Source organism: Cotesia typhae, unplaced genomic scaffold (genome assembly GCF_013202065.1).
Source record: "Cotesia typhae breed Kobodo isofemale line unplaced genomic scaffold, CoteBio_Ctyphae contig_59, whole genome shotgun sequence".
Classification (NCBI taxonomy): Eukaryota; Metazoa; Arthropoda; class Insecta; order Hymenoptera; family Braconidae; genus Cotesia; species Cotesia typhae.
Window position 1 is genome coordinate 1,867,406 of NW_027423761.1, and position 16,757 is coordinate 1,884,162.

The following is a 16,757-nucleotide window of genomic DNA, read 5'->3' on the forward strand; positions in this document are numbered from 1 at the left end:
ATTAAGTGCATCACAAAGCTTCAGTTTTTAATTTTTACATGTGCAGTGAATGCAAGTATCATTGACTTCAGATCACGACGACAATACTCTAGAATCATTAAAAATCAATGATAATTAAAGGGCTTGACTGTGGAAAGAAAAAAAAAACAACGAACGAAAACCAGCAGAATTGATGATGTTTTAAAAATAACATTTTTAAAAGTATAATCTTTACCAACTAAAAATTTCTGTGAGAACACCTGAGTAATTATCACTCCTAAACAAAATGTACTTGAGAGAATATTATGACAATTGCTAACACGGGACACTCTGAAACATTTAGATGGAAAAAAACTGTTATAAATGCTACAGAAGGAAGTCTCGAGGATATTTTTTTTCTCGACTGCAACAGTGAGTACCGCCCGTAAGTAATGTACAGTCTTACTCCTTCTACAGGATTTTTCCGTGATAATACTAGTACTATGGAGTTACAATCTGGGATTACTTTTGTGACTGGATTCAGGAATAAATTCACACTACCTCAACCTGTACCAAAACATTACAATTCGATGATTAGAAAATTGACGAATTTCTTACATCATTTAGCGTGCATTGAAAAAAAATTTCTTCATTCAAGAAAAATATTTATTTAAATATTCGTGACAGTAAATACAAAAAATCTATTAATTTTAGTATCGATAAAAAACTCAACAAAGTAATAAGAAGTTCATATTTACAGGTGCCATTTAAGAATTATTACTTTTATGTAAACACGATTTACACAAAATTATCATTAATATCATTTGCATGCTTCTTGCAGGAATTTACACTACCTTTATTCTGGTTTCTTATCTAAGATTCAATTTCAAATTTTATTTTCTGCCACAATTTTTGGAATTCTTCATGTATAAGTTGTAATAAGAAAAAAAATTTTTTTGAAACGTTCGTTTTGCTTCTATTTACATTAAATCTTTTTATCGTTCAACTTATCGCAGGCAAACTATGTTTCGTTTTTGTGATCACAATTACTTTTTACACTCTGTAAGTTGTGCGAAAAATCGTTCACTGGAGTTTACTCAATACAACGTTGGATTTCTCATTTAACATTTGTTAAAATAATATTCTTGACTTTCGAACAGAATTTGTAGGAAAAAAATCGTATTTTTTATATTGATAATTCCTTGGGATTCTTGATAGTTACTTATAACGGAATCAAAGATAATGATGTGTTTCTATCCCTTGGGACTCACAAATTTTTATGTAATCCTAGCTGTTACCCGCCCGCTTCACTGGGGATTTTATAGAATTGTATTTTTAGATCTAAACTTGAAATTTAATTAGAGTATTGTTTTGACTTTCACAAATTCCAAATTTCATCGAATTAGCATATACCTTTTATCCGTGTAATTATTCCAGCTAATATTCATTGTAACTTTCAAAGTGCAATTGTTATAATGTTTGCGTGGCTTTTTTTTCAAAAATAAATAATAATTGACATGAAGAAAAAAATTTGAAATGAGAATTTGGAGTCTATAGGAGCTATAGCTTGGAAATTAAAAATTTTTAATGTTAACACCCACCTTCACAAACCCCTGTGAGATGAGCTATCGTAAAATTTGCCCATAGACTTTTTCTACATCTCTTACAGAAGATTCCTACCGAATTTAGAGTCGATAGGAGCTATAGTTTAAAAACGGGAATTTTTCATTATTAACGTCCCCGCAATCCTCTTTGGGGTAGAATATCGTAAAATTCATTCATAAATTATTTTTTCATCACTTACAGAAAATTCCTACAAAATATGGAGTCTGTAGGAGTTATAGCTTGAAAATTAAAAATTTTGATTGTTAATACCCACCCCCGCAACCCTCTGTGAGGTGAGATATCGTAAAATTCGTTTATAGACTTTTTCTACATCTCTTACAGAAGATTCCTACCAAATTTGGAGTCGATAAGAGCTATAGTTTAAAAACAGGAATTTTTTATTGTTAACGCCCCCGCAACCCCCCTTGTGAGTGGAAATTTGTAAAATCCGTTCTTAGCTGATCTCTACTCAGCGAAAGGAATATTCCTGCCAAATTTCAAGTCTCTAGGTTTTATAGTTCCAGAGATAGCGTGATGAGTCACTATATCTATAGAAAGTCTCCTTTATATATATAAGATAATGACCTGTCATAAGATCTTCGTGTTCAAATATTCGATAATGTACACCTTCTTTTAATTATTGATCACTCATAAATGGTTTCATCAAAATCAGCCAATAAAATTCTTTTCGATTTTTTTGAATGTCTTTAGATCTAGAACCCGATAAAACTCTTTTATTTGTTGCAATGGTCTAGAAAAATCTAATTTTTTCCATTCTATTCATTTAATGAGGTTAATAGTGCTTCAGAAGAGTTAATTAAGAATTAATATGAATGTTTCTAAAAGTGAAAAATATAAAAAATAACGCAGGTGCAACGAACTTGTTTTCAGTACAATAGATACTAATGTTATAAAGTAAAAATTTTCGTAATCCTTAAAATTGAGGTCGTACCGAATTTTCTACTCTAACCTACTGAAATACCGGGTGAACATAGCTTTCTCTAAAGTAGCCAGTAGAACAAGATATACAAGTGTAAGATGATCAATATGGATGCAGAAGTATCTCATTAACATCGCAGCAAAAAAAAAAAAAATAGCCACATATCATCAAAATATGTGAAGAAAAATTTTTAATCAATTGAGACAAAAAACTGATTATTATTAACTATAAATATTTTTATTGAACTTTTTTAATTTAGCTATGAAGTTCTATCGGTTATAAAGCTACAATTCGATTCTCAGTTAGAAATCTTTATAATTTTCGAAGTAATTAATATTTAAAAATTTTAAAAACTACTCTTTAAAAATATGAAAAGATACCTTTTTTAAAATGAGCTTCTCTATTAATAAATTTTCACCTTATAAATTGACTCTGTCATTGTGTAAAATTTTTCGAATGAAAAAAACTATGTTTGAGTGATTTTAACCCGAAAATCTGAATTATTTGGAGCAGAATAATGCTTACCCTATAAAAGGCTATTGCAGTAGAACTCAGAGAAACCGCTGAGGCTTAGATAGAAGTGCAAATTTATTGTAATGCTTAGATGACTCAATTTCAAAATCATTCAACGAATCCCGATGGTATTTATAAAATATTTTTTATGATCAAAGAAAATATTATAGATTATACATTATAATTTTTTTTATATTATCCTATCACGAAATTAATTACTTGACTGGATTTTATTCCTACTTTGCATTATGTAATTTATCACTGAGACCTTATTATCCTTACACTTAACTGGCCACAGTGGGATTACGGTTACGGGCATAGGGATAATTAGTGAGGGTATAGTATGGAGATAGATACATTTGTATGGTTGCGCGGGCGTTAACGCAATTCCAACTAGTTTTTTCTAGAATTTAATGTTTTTAGTAGTTTTGATAGCAATAAGTTTTTCGTTTCAAGACCCAAAAAAATAAGGATATGTTAGATGGAATAATTAAATTATATTTTAATGGCGGACTCTTCCCTAATTTCCTAATTCGATGTGATTCGTATAGAATAATTAATATTATAGAAATATTCGATAGTAAGGATTAGCATACACAGAAAAAAAGGTTTAATTGAGTCAAGAAAATATTTTTCTTCCTAATTATTTTCTTGAGCGAAAAAAAATTTTTTTTTGAAACAAGAAATTTCACTTAATCCAACAAAATTCATTCTCTTGCTTTAAGAAATACGTATCTTGATCCAAGAAAATTTATTTAAGTCAAGAAAATCTTCTTGTTTTGAGAAAATTCAGCCTCTTGCTCCAAAAAATTAAATATCTCGATAGAAGTAAATTTTCATTAATATTTTTATTGATTAACGTCAAATGGGAAGATCAAATAATATTGAATCATTTTGGATGATATTATAAACTCAATTAGTTTTTAATTTCGTCGCAAATATTAATAAGATAGAAATTTAACCTGTACTTAATTTAAGTCAATATATTAATCAATTTACTAGTGATATTTCAATTTTTCTCTTCGAGTAACCGGGTTGCCTTCGGAAAGTATGATACAAGTTTTATTTTGTCAAAAGTACAATTTGCCTACAGAGCACAAATTACTTGACCATTTTTAAAAACTTTTAAATTGCTTCTCCGATTTTTAGTGTTTACTTCAATTAAAATTTTTCTGTTTCAAGAATTTTGAAATGTTCAATTTATCGGCTGAACCAAATATAAATTTCAATCGACGTTAGTAACAATTACACAGAAAAAAAGGATTCCTTGAGCCAAAAAAGTATTTTTCTTCTTAATTATTTTCTTGAGCGAAAAAAAAATTTTTTTTTGACACAAGAAATTTCACTTATTCCAACAAATTAATTCTCTTGCTTTAAGAAATACGTATCTTGATTTAAGAAAATTTATTTGAGTCAAGAAAATCTTGTTTTGAGAAAATTTAGCCTCTTGCTCCAAAAAATTTTGTTCTTTTCCTGTCTTGAAAAAATTTCTCTTTTGCTCCAAAAAATTGAATATCTAGATAGAAGTAAATCCTTGTAATGAAAATAATGTGCACAATATTACTGATCTTTATTAAAAGTGTAGTTAAAAAGGCTATAGTAGTATTAATATAATATTAATAATTAACTTAATTAAAATCAGAAACTTAAAATAACTATTTTTCTTTACTTAAAAAGAATTTCGAATTAAAATATATAATAAATCAATTTTTTTCTCTGTAAAATAAAAAGTATAACTGTATATATAGTGTGCATTTACATATCGTATATTGTACATTAAGCAAAGCAAAAAGTTCACTTGTCGATAGTTACGACTGCCAAGTATTACAGTAACATTGTTAATAATTATCCTTCGAAACTATTCTGTCTCTAAGAACTATTGAACTTAAACAATTACTGCGAGTCCTATTTTGAGAGGTGCTTATTTTGCCCTCAATACCCGAGTTGAAATTTAAATCGTAGATTCAACGTATTGAACGTTAAAATCGTCATTTGAACGTAATAGACGTTAAAAACGTAGATATTGAACGTACCCAACGTATTGTAAATGTGAAAAGAACCAATAATGGGTGAAAATAAGTAATATTAAAACTACTTGCATAATTACACATGCTTGACACCTAAATAGACAAAAAAAAATTTTTTTCAGTTCTGTTAAGGAGATTTTACATTTTTAGCTTAAATTTACCATTTTTTGACGGAAATGCTCGGATAGAAAAAAAGATTCTTGATTTTTTTACTTGATATAATTAACTTAATAAAAAATCCCTTAACTGTGTACTATAAATTACTATGACATAAACTTAATAATAAATGAAGAACTGGCAATCAATCAATAAATGGTCATTGATCTTAAATATTTTAAATGAGTAATAAAGAAGCTTTGAATTATTTAAAAAAACAGTTTTTTCGAATCTTAAATGTTTCTTATTCTTCCGATTGCCAAATTAAACAATCTAAGTTTTGATGTCATATTTTTATTTAGAGGAATCGAAATCTTATGATATTGCACGACAGAAAGAGGAGAGTGGAACTTACCAAAAATGCCTTACGTAATTTATAAACGACCCCTTCCTCGAATATTACGTAACCGTATTGATTTTTCACATGTTTCAAACCCGACAAAAAAAAGTATTGAACTTAATTAATAAAAAGCATAATTATTTTTTCTGAGCTCATTAGAAAGACAAAAAAAATTTGAAAGGTCATCGATTTATTTTCACACGGAATTTTTTAAATAAAAATTTATTAGAAGCTATTAGAATTTTGTCATTTATCGGGTGGAAAAAGAGCTTTTAAAATGAAAATTGATCAATAAATTAAGAGCATACCTACCAGGTTTACCAGTGTTAATAAAATTTTATTGTAATTAATAATTTTTAAACGTTCCGTTTTTGCCTCGTTTCGTGTAATGGTAGTAGCGTCCAAGTACCATTAACACTATTACCATTATTCAATGAACATCATATACTCATGGGAGGCAATAAAAATTTCGGTTTGAATGTAATTTTGTTAGTTTTTTTTTTTTTTTTTATCCACATGCATGGGTTTGTGTTATTTATATGCATGTCACGGTGTTATTATTACTATATAAAATTGAAACTTCATAACTCGGTCGGCCTGGGACACGGTTCATTGTTGAATGTTATTGTAAAAAAAAAAACGAAAAAAGCAATGAAAAAAAAAAAAAAAAAACAGAAATGGAAACAAACTGTTGAACAGATTCGATATAGCAGATTGTGTTGGAATAAGCGCATGCTCAACGGTATTTTCCGGATGCGCGTTGGTCCATTCCGGACTACTCGTATTCAAGTTTGCAGCGAGTAAGCATGTATGTTGTATGTACATTGAAGGTGCGACAGGTTTCCGCGTGCACGTGGTGCAGCAGACAGCCGGTAGAGCATAACGTAAGAATTCTAACAATAAAATAGGAGATCACGTCTTTCAATAGCGTTAATTTCTGTTAAGCAACTATACGTGTACTGAAAGGTTTTGTAAAAGCAAAAAATAATTGCTACCAGCAATTTTACTAGTCTTTAGTTAAATTTATGTTTATATGAACATGCCCTTGAAATTCAAAATGTAAAACAAGTTAAAAAGTAATAAAACTTTATGATTGAATCATGTAGTAATTAAACGTGCACATTGTGGCATTATAAGAGCACGTAGAGGAAACAGATAGAAAGAGAAAAAAAAATTCATGATATACCACAAATGGCTGACAAAGGCTTATGTGATAAGAAAATGTTGTGAGCTCGTTTGTCAGTACCAGTTTCGAATTCACAGTAATGCAGAGATATAGCGTATTATGTTATAAGAAATAAAAAAAAAAAAAAAAACAATAAATTAAAAATAAAGAGAGAAAAAACTCAGTAGGAGTGCAATTAATAAGGGAGGGATAAGTAGCGTCGTCGCAGTGACGATTTAAAAGTATACTTTCGTCCATTTTAGTGGCCAAGAGTCGTATATTTAATACTTAAATATCTATACGTCGCGATCGGATGACTCAAGAAAAATTTTAACATTTAAAAAAATATTTTTCTTTTTTATTATTTTTTTTTTTATTTTATTATTTTCCTTTGTTTGCATTATATTTTTGAAGATGCATTTTATTTTCTTACATACATTATCGAGTATGTGCATGCACATACGTTCATACGTTTGTGTGCATGTACGTTCGTATATGAAACAGCATTTGCTGTAGGCTCCCTCATTTTTCTCATTCCCCTCGTCACTTGGTTCTCTTCCTACTCTTTACCCTCAGATTCGCCCTTGTGCTTATGAGAATATTCGTTATGACGAAACAACAACTCGAAATAAAATCTTAGTGTATGTACAGAATAAGGACAAGCATCACTGTCGACGAATGGAACTAAACCATTGTTGCTCGTTTATAGGGAGTTAATAAAGATATTACTTATTGGGTATTCTATTTTCATGAGTTTATATTTATAAAAATATCCACTGAAGAAAAATTTAGTTTTTCGAGATTACAATTGTCAGAAGTCAGCTGCTGCTTTTAGTTACATTTAGAATATAGATTTTCAGATTATATTAATTAAAAGAAATTACAATATTTTAAAAAATATAATAATAGATTTTTTGTTATACTCAAAAGTTCAACTTTTGAGCGCTGGGTGGCGTCCGTAAAGGAACTCTTTTCTAGAGACTACCATACCGTCTTTTTTTCACGGCCTAGGCCACGAAGTTTTACCCCCTCCTTTTTTTACGAACTTTTCGAGTACACCCAGACGAAATTGAGAGAGATTGTAAAAAAAAGTCACATTCTAGTGTACCGATCAATGATTTTGAGTAAATTTTAAACAGTTACTATTGAGTGGTGCTAATTATTTCTCTGCTGGCAGTTTATTATGAAGCGGACTTAATGTTAATAAAATAACAACCACGCCATAAATAAATATTAATAAAAAGATAATTAATATAAAATTAAGTTTTTTTGCCCTTGTGAAACTTCATAAAATTTAAATATATCATTGTTTGCCTCCTATCCCTCAAAAGTTAAACTTATAGAGCGATAATAACAAAAAATATTGTATGTTATTCGGCCATTTTGTGGCGATTTTGACAATGACTTTTTTTCGATATTCGCTTTAATGTTTGTGACGCGAATGTTCGAAAACGAGCATAAATTTCCGACCTCGGCTACGCCTCGGATGTTAAAATTGCGCCCGTTTCGAACCTTCCCGCCACAAACCTTAAGCTCATCTCGAAATATCGTCGCTGTCAGAAAACCGCCACTTCACGGCCTTGTGACATAAATATCTAAATTTGCAAGGAAAATAGTGCACAACTGCTTACTAGCCTGGATGATGTTAGACTGTCAAACTATCCCTTAAAATTACTTGGGCCTTTAATTTGCGTTTTTATTTTTAATTAAATATACAAGCCAGAACATTGTATCAAAAATGTGACGATATCATCGATTATTTATTATCTAAAAAAAGAAACTTGTCACGCACCTTCGATTTAACTTTTGATGTAAATTCAGCTACACATGTATTATCTATTGATCGGTTTTAATAAGTGTAAACTGACGTCGATGTCGGCAAACAATAAATAAACTGATGAGTGAAAAAAATATTAATTGCATTTGTATTATATTCACAATGAGATACTCACGATGTCGGAAACACAATGCATATGTTAATTACTTTGGAGTAACTTTAAACTTTATTTAAAAAATAGAAAAAAAACACTTATTTACCACGATATTTTTTTTTTTCGTTAAAAAGTAGCAAAATAAAAAAAAATTAAATTTATTGTATGTCATTAAAATCATAAATTAAAATAATTATTTAACAAAATTCACTGTTTCTAGTCTATTGTACTTGGATATTATTTTTTTAATAAAAGTTAATTAAAAATTTAACAATTCGCTTGTTCGCACTCAAAAATGTTGTAATTAAATTGAAAATAGTGATTTACCGCCGTCGGAAAGAAAAGCGCCAGCGCAAACTCGCAGAACAACGAAAACAAAGAGAACATCGTTGTTAGTCGTCAGCGTGCGCGGATATCATAACCGGGCTGTCTGGAGGGTTCACTTTTATATTAAACAACCTGTTGTTAATATTATATCAGCGAAAATAAAATACAAAATAGTACATTGACATTAGCCAGCATCATCAGGTAATCGTAGCAGTAAAGCAACACGATTAATACTTTAGATAATATATATTTAAACAAAACGAACTTGAACCGTGCACGAACACGAGGACAATGATGACGTTTGTGAGCACTGGTTCGTCAAGCGAAAAGCTTCTTATATTTTATTCACTTGGTAGTTTATTAATTTTCGATTAACCTTTCACTTTATCTAAAGTATTTTAAAATATTTAATAAATTAATTAATTAATAAATAAATTAATTAATATTTAAAAACTTTAAACACTTTGTCACTGTAGACGTTTATCACCAAAATTACAACAACTTCCTTGCTCTGGTTTTTCACGTTAATCACTTATTTTCCTTGAGTCGTCGAATTAATTAATTAATTAATTATTATTATGATTATTATTATTATTATTATTATTATTATTATTATTATTATTATTATTATTATTATTATTATTATTATTATTATTATTATTATTATTATTATTATTCTCTTGTCTCAAAATAACATTTTCCTCTTCCTCTATTGTAGGTTTTACTCTGTGAGGATATACTAAAGGAGGCCACAAAGATAAAAAGGGAGAGAGAGAGAGAAAGAAAAAAAAGAGAGAGAGAGAGGGAGAGTACTCAGGGCTCTCCTGACTGTTACGTCTAGATATGCGTTTGCGAGTTGCGTTGGGTCGCGCTGCGCTCCCGTAACTGTATCCGCGTCCGTCAGCGCAACTTTCGTGCTACAAGCGCCTCCATCTGAGCAACCCCACCACTAGTTACGTTTCCTCGCATCCCGCCAACCACCAACGATATGAGACTCACCACTACAGACTTTAATATAACTACTCGTGCGCCCTCCGCCGACGTTGACGTTGTACCAAACTATTCCCAATGCATTTTCGTCCTCATGCACATGCACATACACTATCCGCAATAATACTACTTCCATAAACGCTTACACCAGTCTTTTAAGTAGTAGACACCAATACTAATAATCGACTAGCCGGATTCGTTCATACCACTTTCAGTATGCAACATTCATTCTATCTTATGCACATACATACTTATATACTACTTACATATATACACTCCCGAATAAGAGATATTTGTATTATTGTATTAGTAGAATGCAACGCAGAAATTATCAATAAATTCAATTGAATTTTCAGCTCGGTAGTGCCAATCAGGAAAAATTACTTCAAGGTAAAATCAGTAAATCATTTTCTTTATTATAAATAAATAAATAAATAAATTCTTATTTTTTACTAACAATATATTTATTATTTTTTTCTTCTTTAGTTAAAATATATTTTTGTTTTTAGTTTTGTGCTCTGGTTGATATCATAATGGCACCAATCCGCTGAATAGATATACTTATATGACCATGACACTCTTAATAGAAGACAATTCGTTGCATTGTACTTTTTATATACTAATATGATTAAAAAATTCAACGCATCAACTAAAAATGGAGAAATAGTATCTGCATGCCTGCACTGATGTATTATTCTCATAAATTTTTTTTCTGCAACATAACTCCATCAGTAATCTTAGAACTCCAACATCAATGCGAAACTGATTAAGTAAATAAATTACTCTGCGCAACAGCTCCACCCAACTTTGAGGTCGTTATATCGATTTCTTCAGAAAATATTGAAGTGTCTAAATTTAAAAAGAACTTACAGTGGACTCATTTTAATAAATATTCCTGTAATTACTTTGTTTTTATTACAATTATTTTAACGATTTGATTTCTGTGGTTCTATCAAAAACTTCGTTCTTTATCATGCCAAGGTCGATGGAATTAAAAATTTTTCTGATAGTTAACAACTGTTGCGGTCTAGATTTGATTACTCAGAAGTTGACGGAGTAGCTTTAAGAATAAAATCTTTGACGTAAGAAGCTATTACTGCTTTGAATTTCGGTACAATCACGATACAATAATAAAAATTCGTTTTAAACATTTTTTTAAATTTTATTATCAAATTAATTTAAAAAAAAAAATTAACTTAAAAATTGTTATAATTTATATTCAATGGTATTATTGTTATTTATTATGAGTCAAATTACCTAAATCTTCCTAATTTCCCGATTTTGACTTAGTCGAAATTCAAACTTGAATTTTCCGCGCGTTTAATGCAATTCTTAGAAGACTGGCGTGTAAAACAATTAAATATTTTATAAAGACACTGACTTGTAACATATTTTTGTTCTACGTGTACAAACATATTTCTAGACTCTATATGGACTTAAATATTATCATGCAACGTTTAAGATGTAAATTTTGGTCACCAATTTTCTTCATGCAAAAATTTTGATTTTTTGATTAGTTGCATTATTTTAGTTCGAAATTTTCAATTATTGAAATTGATTCACTTCGAAAAGTTTTTGTTAATAGAACAATGAGAGAATTTTGAATCAAGAAAATCATTTTAAAAGATAGGTGGAAAATTTCTTGATTCAAGTAAATTGAAAGTACAAAAATTTCTCTACTTGATTCATCACCAGAAAATTCTTCAAAATTATTTTCTTTTTTCAAAAATTTATTTAAAAAATAAATTTTCTTTAGTGTAATAGAAAAATTAGCCTTAAAAAATCTTGAGATACACAGAAAAAAAATTTACTTGAATCAAGTAAATAATTTTGAAGAATTTCATCTTCTTGATTTGAGTAAAAAAATTCTTAAGCCAAAAAATTTTTATTGGTTTAAATAAATTTTACTTGGTTCAAGAATTTTTCGTCTTGGTCCAAGACAATGAAACTCTTTAAAATTATTTTCTTGGTTTAAGAATTTTTCTCTTGATTCAAATTAATCTTTTTTTTCTGTGTAGGAAAATCCTTTTCAAAAATTTGCTTGTGTCGAATTAAGTAAAGAAATTATTTGGAGTCCATTTTAGATCGCATATAAAGAAGTATAAATATATATGGCATATACAATGAGACGCAGCTAATAAAATTTAACTTGACTGAATCACTTGATCCAGTTCATATAATAATTGATAATCAAATTCTTGAAAATGATCTTCTTGGTTCAAAATTTTCTCTTTAATTAAGTGAAGTTTCTTCCCAGCGTCACAATATAACCATTCATAACTATATAAAATTAAAAAATACTGATTTTCACGTATTTGAACAGATTAAAAATTGCTAACATTCGAATGTGGTGTAAAAGAAAAAGACAGCAATTAAATAACTTCAAAACAGATAAGATAAAATATCACTTGAACTAAACCGAATTCGCAAAAATAAAAAATGGCAGTTTAATAGCACTTATAACCCAGAATAAAGATTAAATACCATCGTACAATGCTTTGCAAGCCCCCTTCCAACTGTAAATGTATCTCACTCGACGCAATAAACTAACTTTAAAATTAATGTATTTCAGAAAAGAGAACTTAAAGAAGTTTGCGCCATTGGGTTTGTGTGTAGCATAAAACCAATTCCCTATACTTGACATTACATTCTATGGCGGCCTTCTAAACTCTCCCCCTTATTTACTACACATCTAAGCATCAAGCCTTTCTCTTCTTGTTCGAGCGAACCAATGCCTAAGCCACGTCCCGAAAAATGTCCGCCCACGGCGATTGCGGAGGTGGATTTTCGAGGTCTTTTTACACTGTTGCAGTAATATCACGCATTCTCAAATATTTTAGATCCACCATTTTTGTTAAATTATTACACTTTCAAGCTGATGTCTTTTTTAAATAAAATTTTACACAAATAATAACAATAACTAATAAAATTTTGTAACGTATGACTAATAACTCAAAATCGACATATTCGATCTGTACATCAGACACACACATCAAAAATTTATCATTAATGATAATAGATATGTATTGATAATCTTGTATATAATAGTCATTGATAATGATTGCAATGTGTAGGTAATACTCGTGGTTTGGAACAGTGAATAAAAATTAATGAAAGGTTATTAAGTCGTAACAAAAGAAAGAACAATATGAACGTGATCGAATGACTCTATGGCGAGTTCATGGTATGATATCGTACAGCACAGTGTATAATAGTGAAGTTCTTATTCCGAAACAATATTAAATTGTTTGCAGGACGTATGTAAGAGAGAAAGACATATTGAATGAGTGTTAGCGGAGGGAAGAAATAGTCTTCATTGGGTATGTGTTTGGTATGCATGTGTTTGGTGAGGCTCGCGTGAGTTGCTCACCCAACTCGACATCCCGCAACACATGTGTGTATGTATACAACTTCTAGTGCGTGTGTCGAAGCCACGTGACGTCTAAATTCAGTCAGCCATTTTGGAGCATGATTCATTTGTTTAGAATGGGTCGGATAGAAGTGGAAGGCGGAGCCTCACAAAATCTTCAGGGGCATTAGAGCGATACAGTTTATAGATTAAACAGAAATATGGTATCCATTGATGTATACCTATGGCACATACTTGTCCGAGATACAGTTTTTAATTCCATCTTGTTTCTTCTGAATTTAAATAGGCAAAAAATTTTTATTCTCTAAAAAAATGTTTAATATTAATTCAATTATTTAACGACCATTTTATTCATGTACAGTCATATTTTGAATATTTATCTATCAAGGAAATATAAAATTATCATCATGAATTATTTATTCCGAATGATTAAATTATGCAAGTTTCGAAAAGAACAAGTATTATATATAAATATATAATATAAGCAATACTAAATGCATTGGTGACCCAAAAATTAACGATAAAAATACCAGCAATTTATTTATTCTTCTAGCATATCTAGAATGCGTGCACAGAAAGAAAAATTTCTTGACTGGAGAACAAAATTCTTAAAAGAAAATTTTTGGGTGCCTGAAGGAAGACCGAAGTAAAAATCCTCTAAATTAAAATACATGATAGTCTTGAAGTTAGTCAAAGGTTGAAACTCGCAAAAATCGGGCCACGATTCATTATTGGTTCAAATTTACACAGAAAAAAAATTAACTTGATTCAAGAGAAAAATTCTTGAACCAAGAATATAATTTTGAAGAGGGTAATTGTCTTGAATCAAGACTAAACATTTTTGAATTAAGTAAAATTTCCTTAAATCAAGAAAAATTTTCTTAAATCAAGAATTTTTCTATTCAAATCAAGAATATTGAGCTCTTCAAAAATATATACTTGATTCAAGAACATTTTTTTTTCTGTGTAGGCGCGCACCTTGAAAAAATTTTTCTCTTGATTATTTGATGCCCATTTTATATTATTTTACCGTGCAATTATATTGAATAAAAAAAAAAAAAAGATTCAATATTATTTGATCTTTCAATTTGACATTTTAGTCAATAAAAATATTAATGAGAATTTATTATCGAGATATTTAATTTTTTTGAGTAAAAGAGAAATTTTCTCAAGGCAAGAAAATTTATTTCAATCAAGAACAAAATTTTTTGTTGAATTTTCTCAAAAAAAGAAAATTTTCTTGACTCAAATAAATTTTCTTGAGTATTTTTTACAAGAGAATTAATTTTGTTGGAATAATTGAAATTTCTTATGTCAAAAAAAAATTTTTTTTCGCTCAAGAAAATAGAAAGAAAAATATTTTCTTGGTTCTTTTTTTGTGTGGATAAAACGACGCTTGTAAAATTTTGGAGTCCGGTTTCGGATAATAAAAATAATTGAAATGAATTTACTGTCGATTTCAAACGAAATAAAAACTCTCCAGCTCTCATTGTTTCATGTGTCTCAAGGTCATGCAGAGTAGGTCAACCAATTTACCGGTTATTTTTTGTTGATCTGCTGTTGGCCAGCACTTGCTAAAAAGGCTCGAAGCAAGTGGTGTATGCTCGTCGCCGAAAAATTGACTTATTCTGTCTTTCGTAATTTCCAAGGAACCTCCGACTGCATGGTTAATACTTTCATTGGTATATGCAATACTGCACAAGTAACGACCCCGGCATTCAACGGGTATCCAGCGTGTCGGAAAGGGAACGGACGCCGGCTGCAAAAAGGCCTTGACCGTATATCTCTGCTTATCGTATCAGCCGTGGTGCACTATATACAGCGTCACTGTGCGTCACATATACGCTAAGAACATTTGTTAAAAGACAAACTGCAGTTGTAATCATTAAATTTATTCTTCATTAAATAATATTATATTTAAAAAGGAATCTTTGTTGATGCTAATTTAAAGACTTAAACTTGATTTTAAATTTAAACTGAGAAAGTTAATGCTATCGAATTTCATTAAACGACAACAGAATAAGTTGAAAAAAATTTTTTTTAATTAAATTACAAGAATTTTATTGATTAAATTTTTAAGAAGTATTTAAACTTCTTTGCCATTCTTTGCTATGTAGACTGGAAAATTTGCTAATTTTACAGTCTACTTTAGAAAAAATAAATTTTAAGTCACTAAGAGAAAAAAGGAATGCACAAATTCAATTTTATGTTATAAGTATTAACAATAAAAATTTTTTCAAGCTTATAGACGGTAGAAGGAAGTTCTGGATAGCTGGTCTGCAAGGTCAGACAGAGTGTTGCTTTTCTAAGACAGTAGATGTTTCATGCTCTTGAATTTAAATGTACATAAATGATAAGAAAAGTATTCTTAAAAATCTCTTGCAATATATTGTTAAAAGAGTAATGTATATGTATCGTAAAAGTGAAAAAAAAAATATATATTTTTTTATTTTTTAAATATCAAATAATAGTATTTTTTTTTTTTTACTTTTCTAATATTTAAAAAAAAATTATTGCAAAAGCAACAGATTATCTTTATGGTAAATACAGCAATCTATAAATTTCGAATTTGATGGTTATTATGAATTTATATTCTAAAGCCAACATGGCCCTTGTGAAAATATTTCTCTGAAAAAACTGAGAATAATTTTTTATTCTATAAAGTACGAATAACAGTTCTTAAATGGTTACTTTTTTTTTTTAAATCTGAAAAAGTGTCACTATAATAGGTGAGAAAAAATTTAATTTGTCATAAAAATTCAAAGTAATTCTAAGATTAACTACACGGTAAAAAATTTTGCATCATTGCGTCAAAAAATTTTGTGTTAAATATTTAACATTTTCTTCTGTCGATTTAACAGAAAAAATGTTAAATTTACACATAAAAGTGTTAAATATTTAACACAAAAATTTTTAACACTAAGTTTTTTGACGCAATGAAGTAAAATTTTTTACTGTGTACTTTGAAATGCAATTTTGTAATATTATTTATGATGTAGTTTTTAAATCAATATTTTATTTCTGTGCAGAATGAATAAAACTTCATGTATATAAATTTTACAGTTATAAATTATAAATTTTCACTTTTTTCGAAATTTTTTTTCTATTAAGAAAATAAATAAATCGAACATTATTTAATCTTACACGAAAATTCGATCAAGATGATAAAAGAATCAAAAACAATAACAGATCTATATGAAAAAAAAAATTCACTTGAGCTAAGAAAAAATTTTTTTCCAAATTATTTTTTTGAGCAAAAAAAAATTTTTTTTTTATGAAAGAAATTTCACTTATTCCAAAAAAAATGAATTCTCTTGTTTTAGGAAATACGTTTCTTGATCCAAGAAAATTTATTTAAATCAAGAAAATCTTGTTGTTTTGAGAAAATTCAGCCTCTTGCTTCCAAAAATTTAGTTTTTGATAGAAGTAAATTTT

The 16,757-nt window shown here is 28.9% G+C and overlaps 1 protein-coding gene and 1 long non-coding RNA gene across 5 annotated transcripts in view; one reads left to right on the plus strand and one right to left on the minus strand.

Annotated features, from left to right (window-relative positions):
- Positions 1-16,757, minus strand: part of Eip93f (Ecdysone-induced protein 93F) — an 85,338-nt gene that overhangs the window by 58,190 nt on the left and 10,391 nt on the right. For 3 of the 4 annotated variants that reach the window (XM_074250637.1, XM_074250638.1, XM_074250635.1), the window contains exon 1: positions 8,497-8,630. The exons of the other annotated variant lie outside the window; for it this stretch is intronic. The gene's annotated coding sequence lies outside the window, so the exon portion shown is untranslated. Of the gene's footprint in view, positions 1-8,496; positions 8,631-16,757 lie in introns of those variants that run through there. 4 annotated transcript variants of the gene reach the window in all.
- Positions 10,203-10,856, plus strand: LOC141532339 (uncharacterized). Its single transcript, XR_012480076.1, has 2 exons — positions 10,203-10,342; positions 10,462-10,856. It is a non-coding gene; the product is annotated as an uncharacterized LOC141532339 (long non-coding RNA).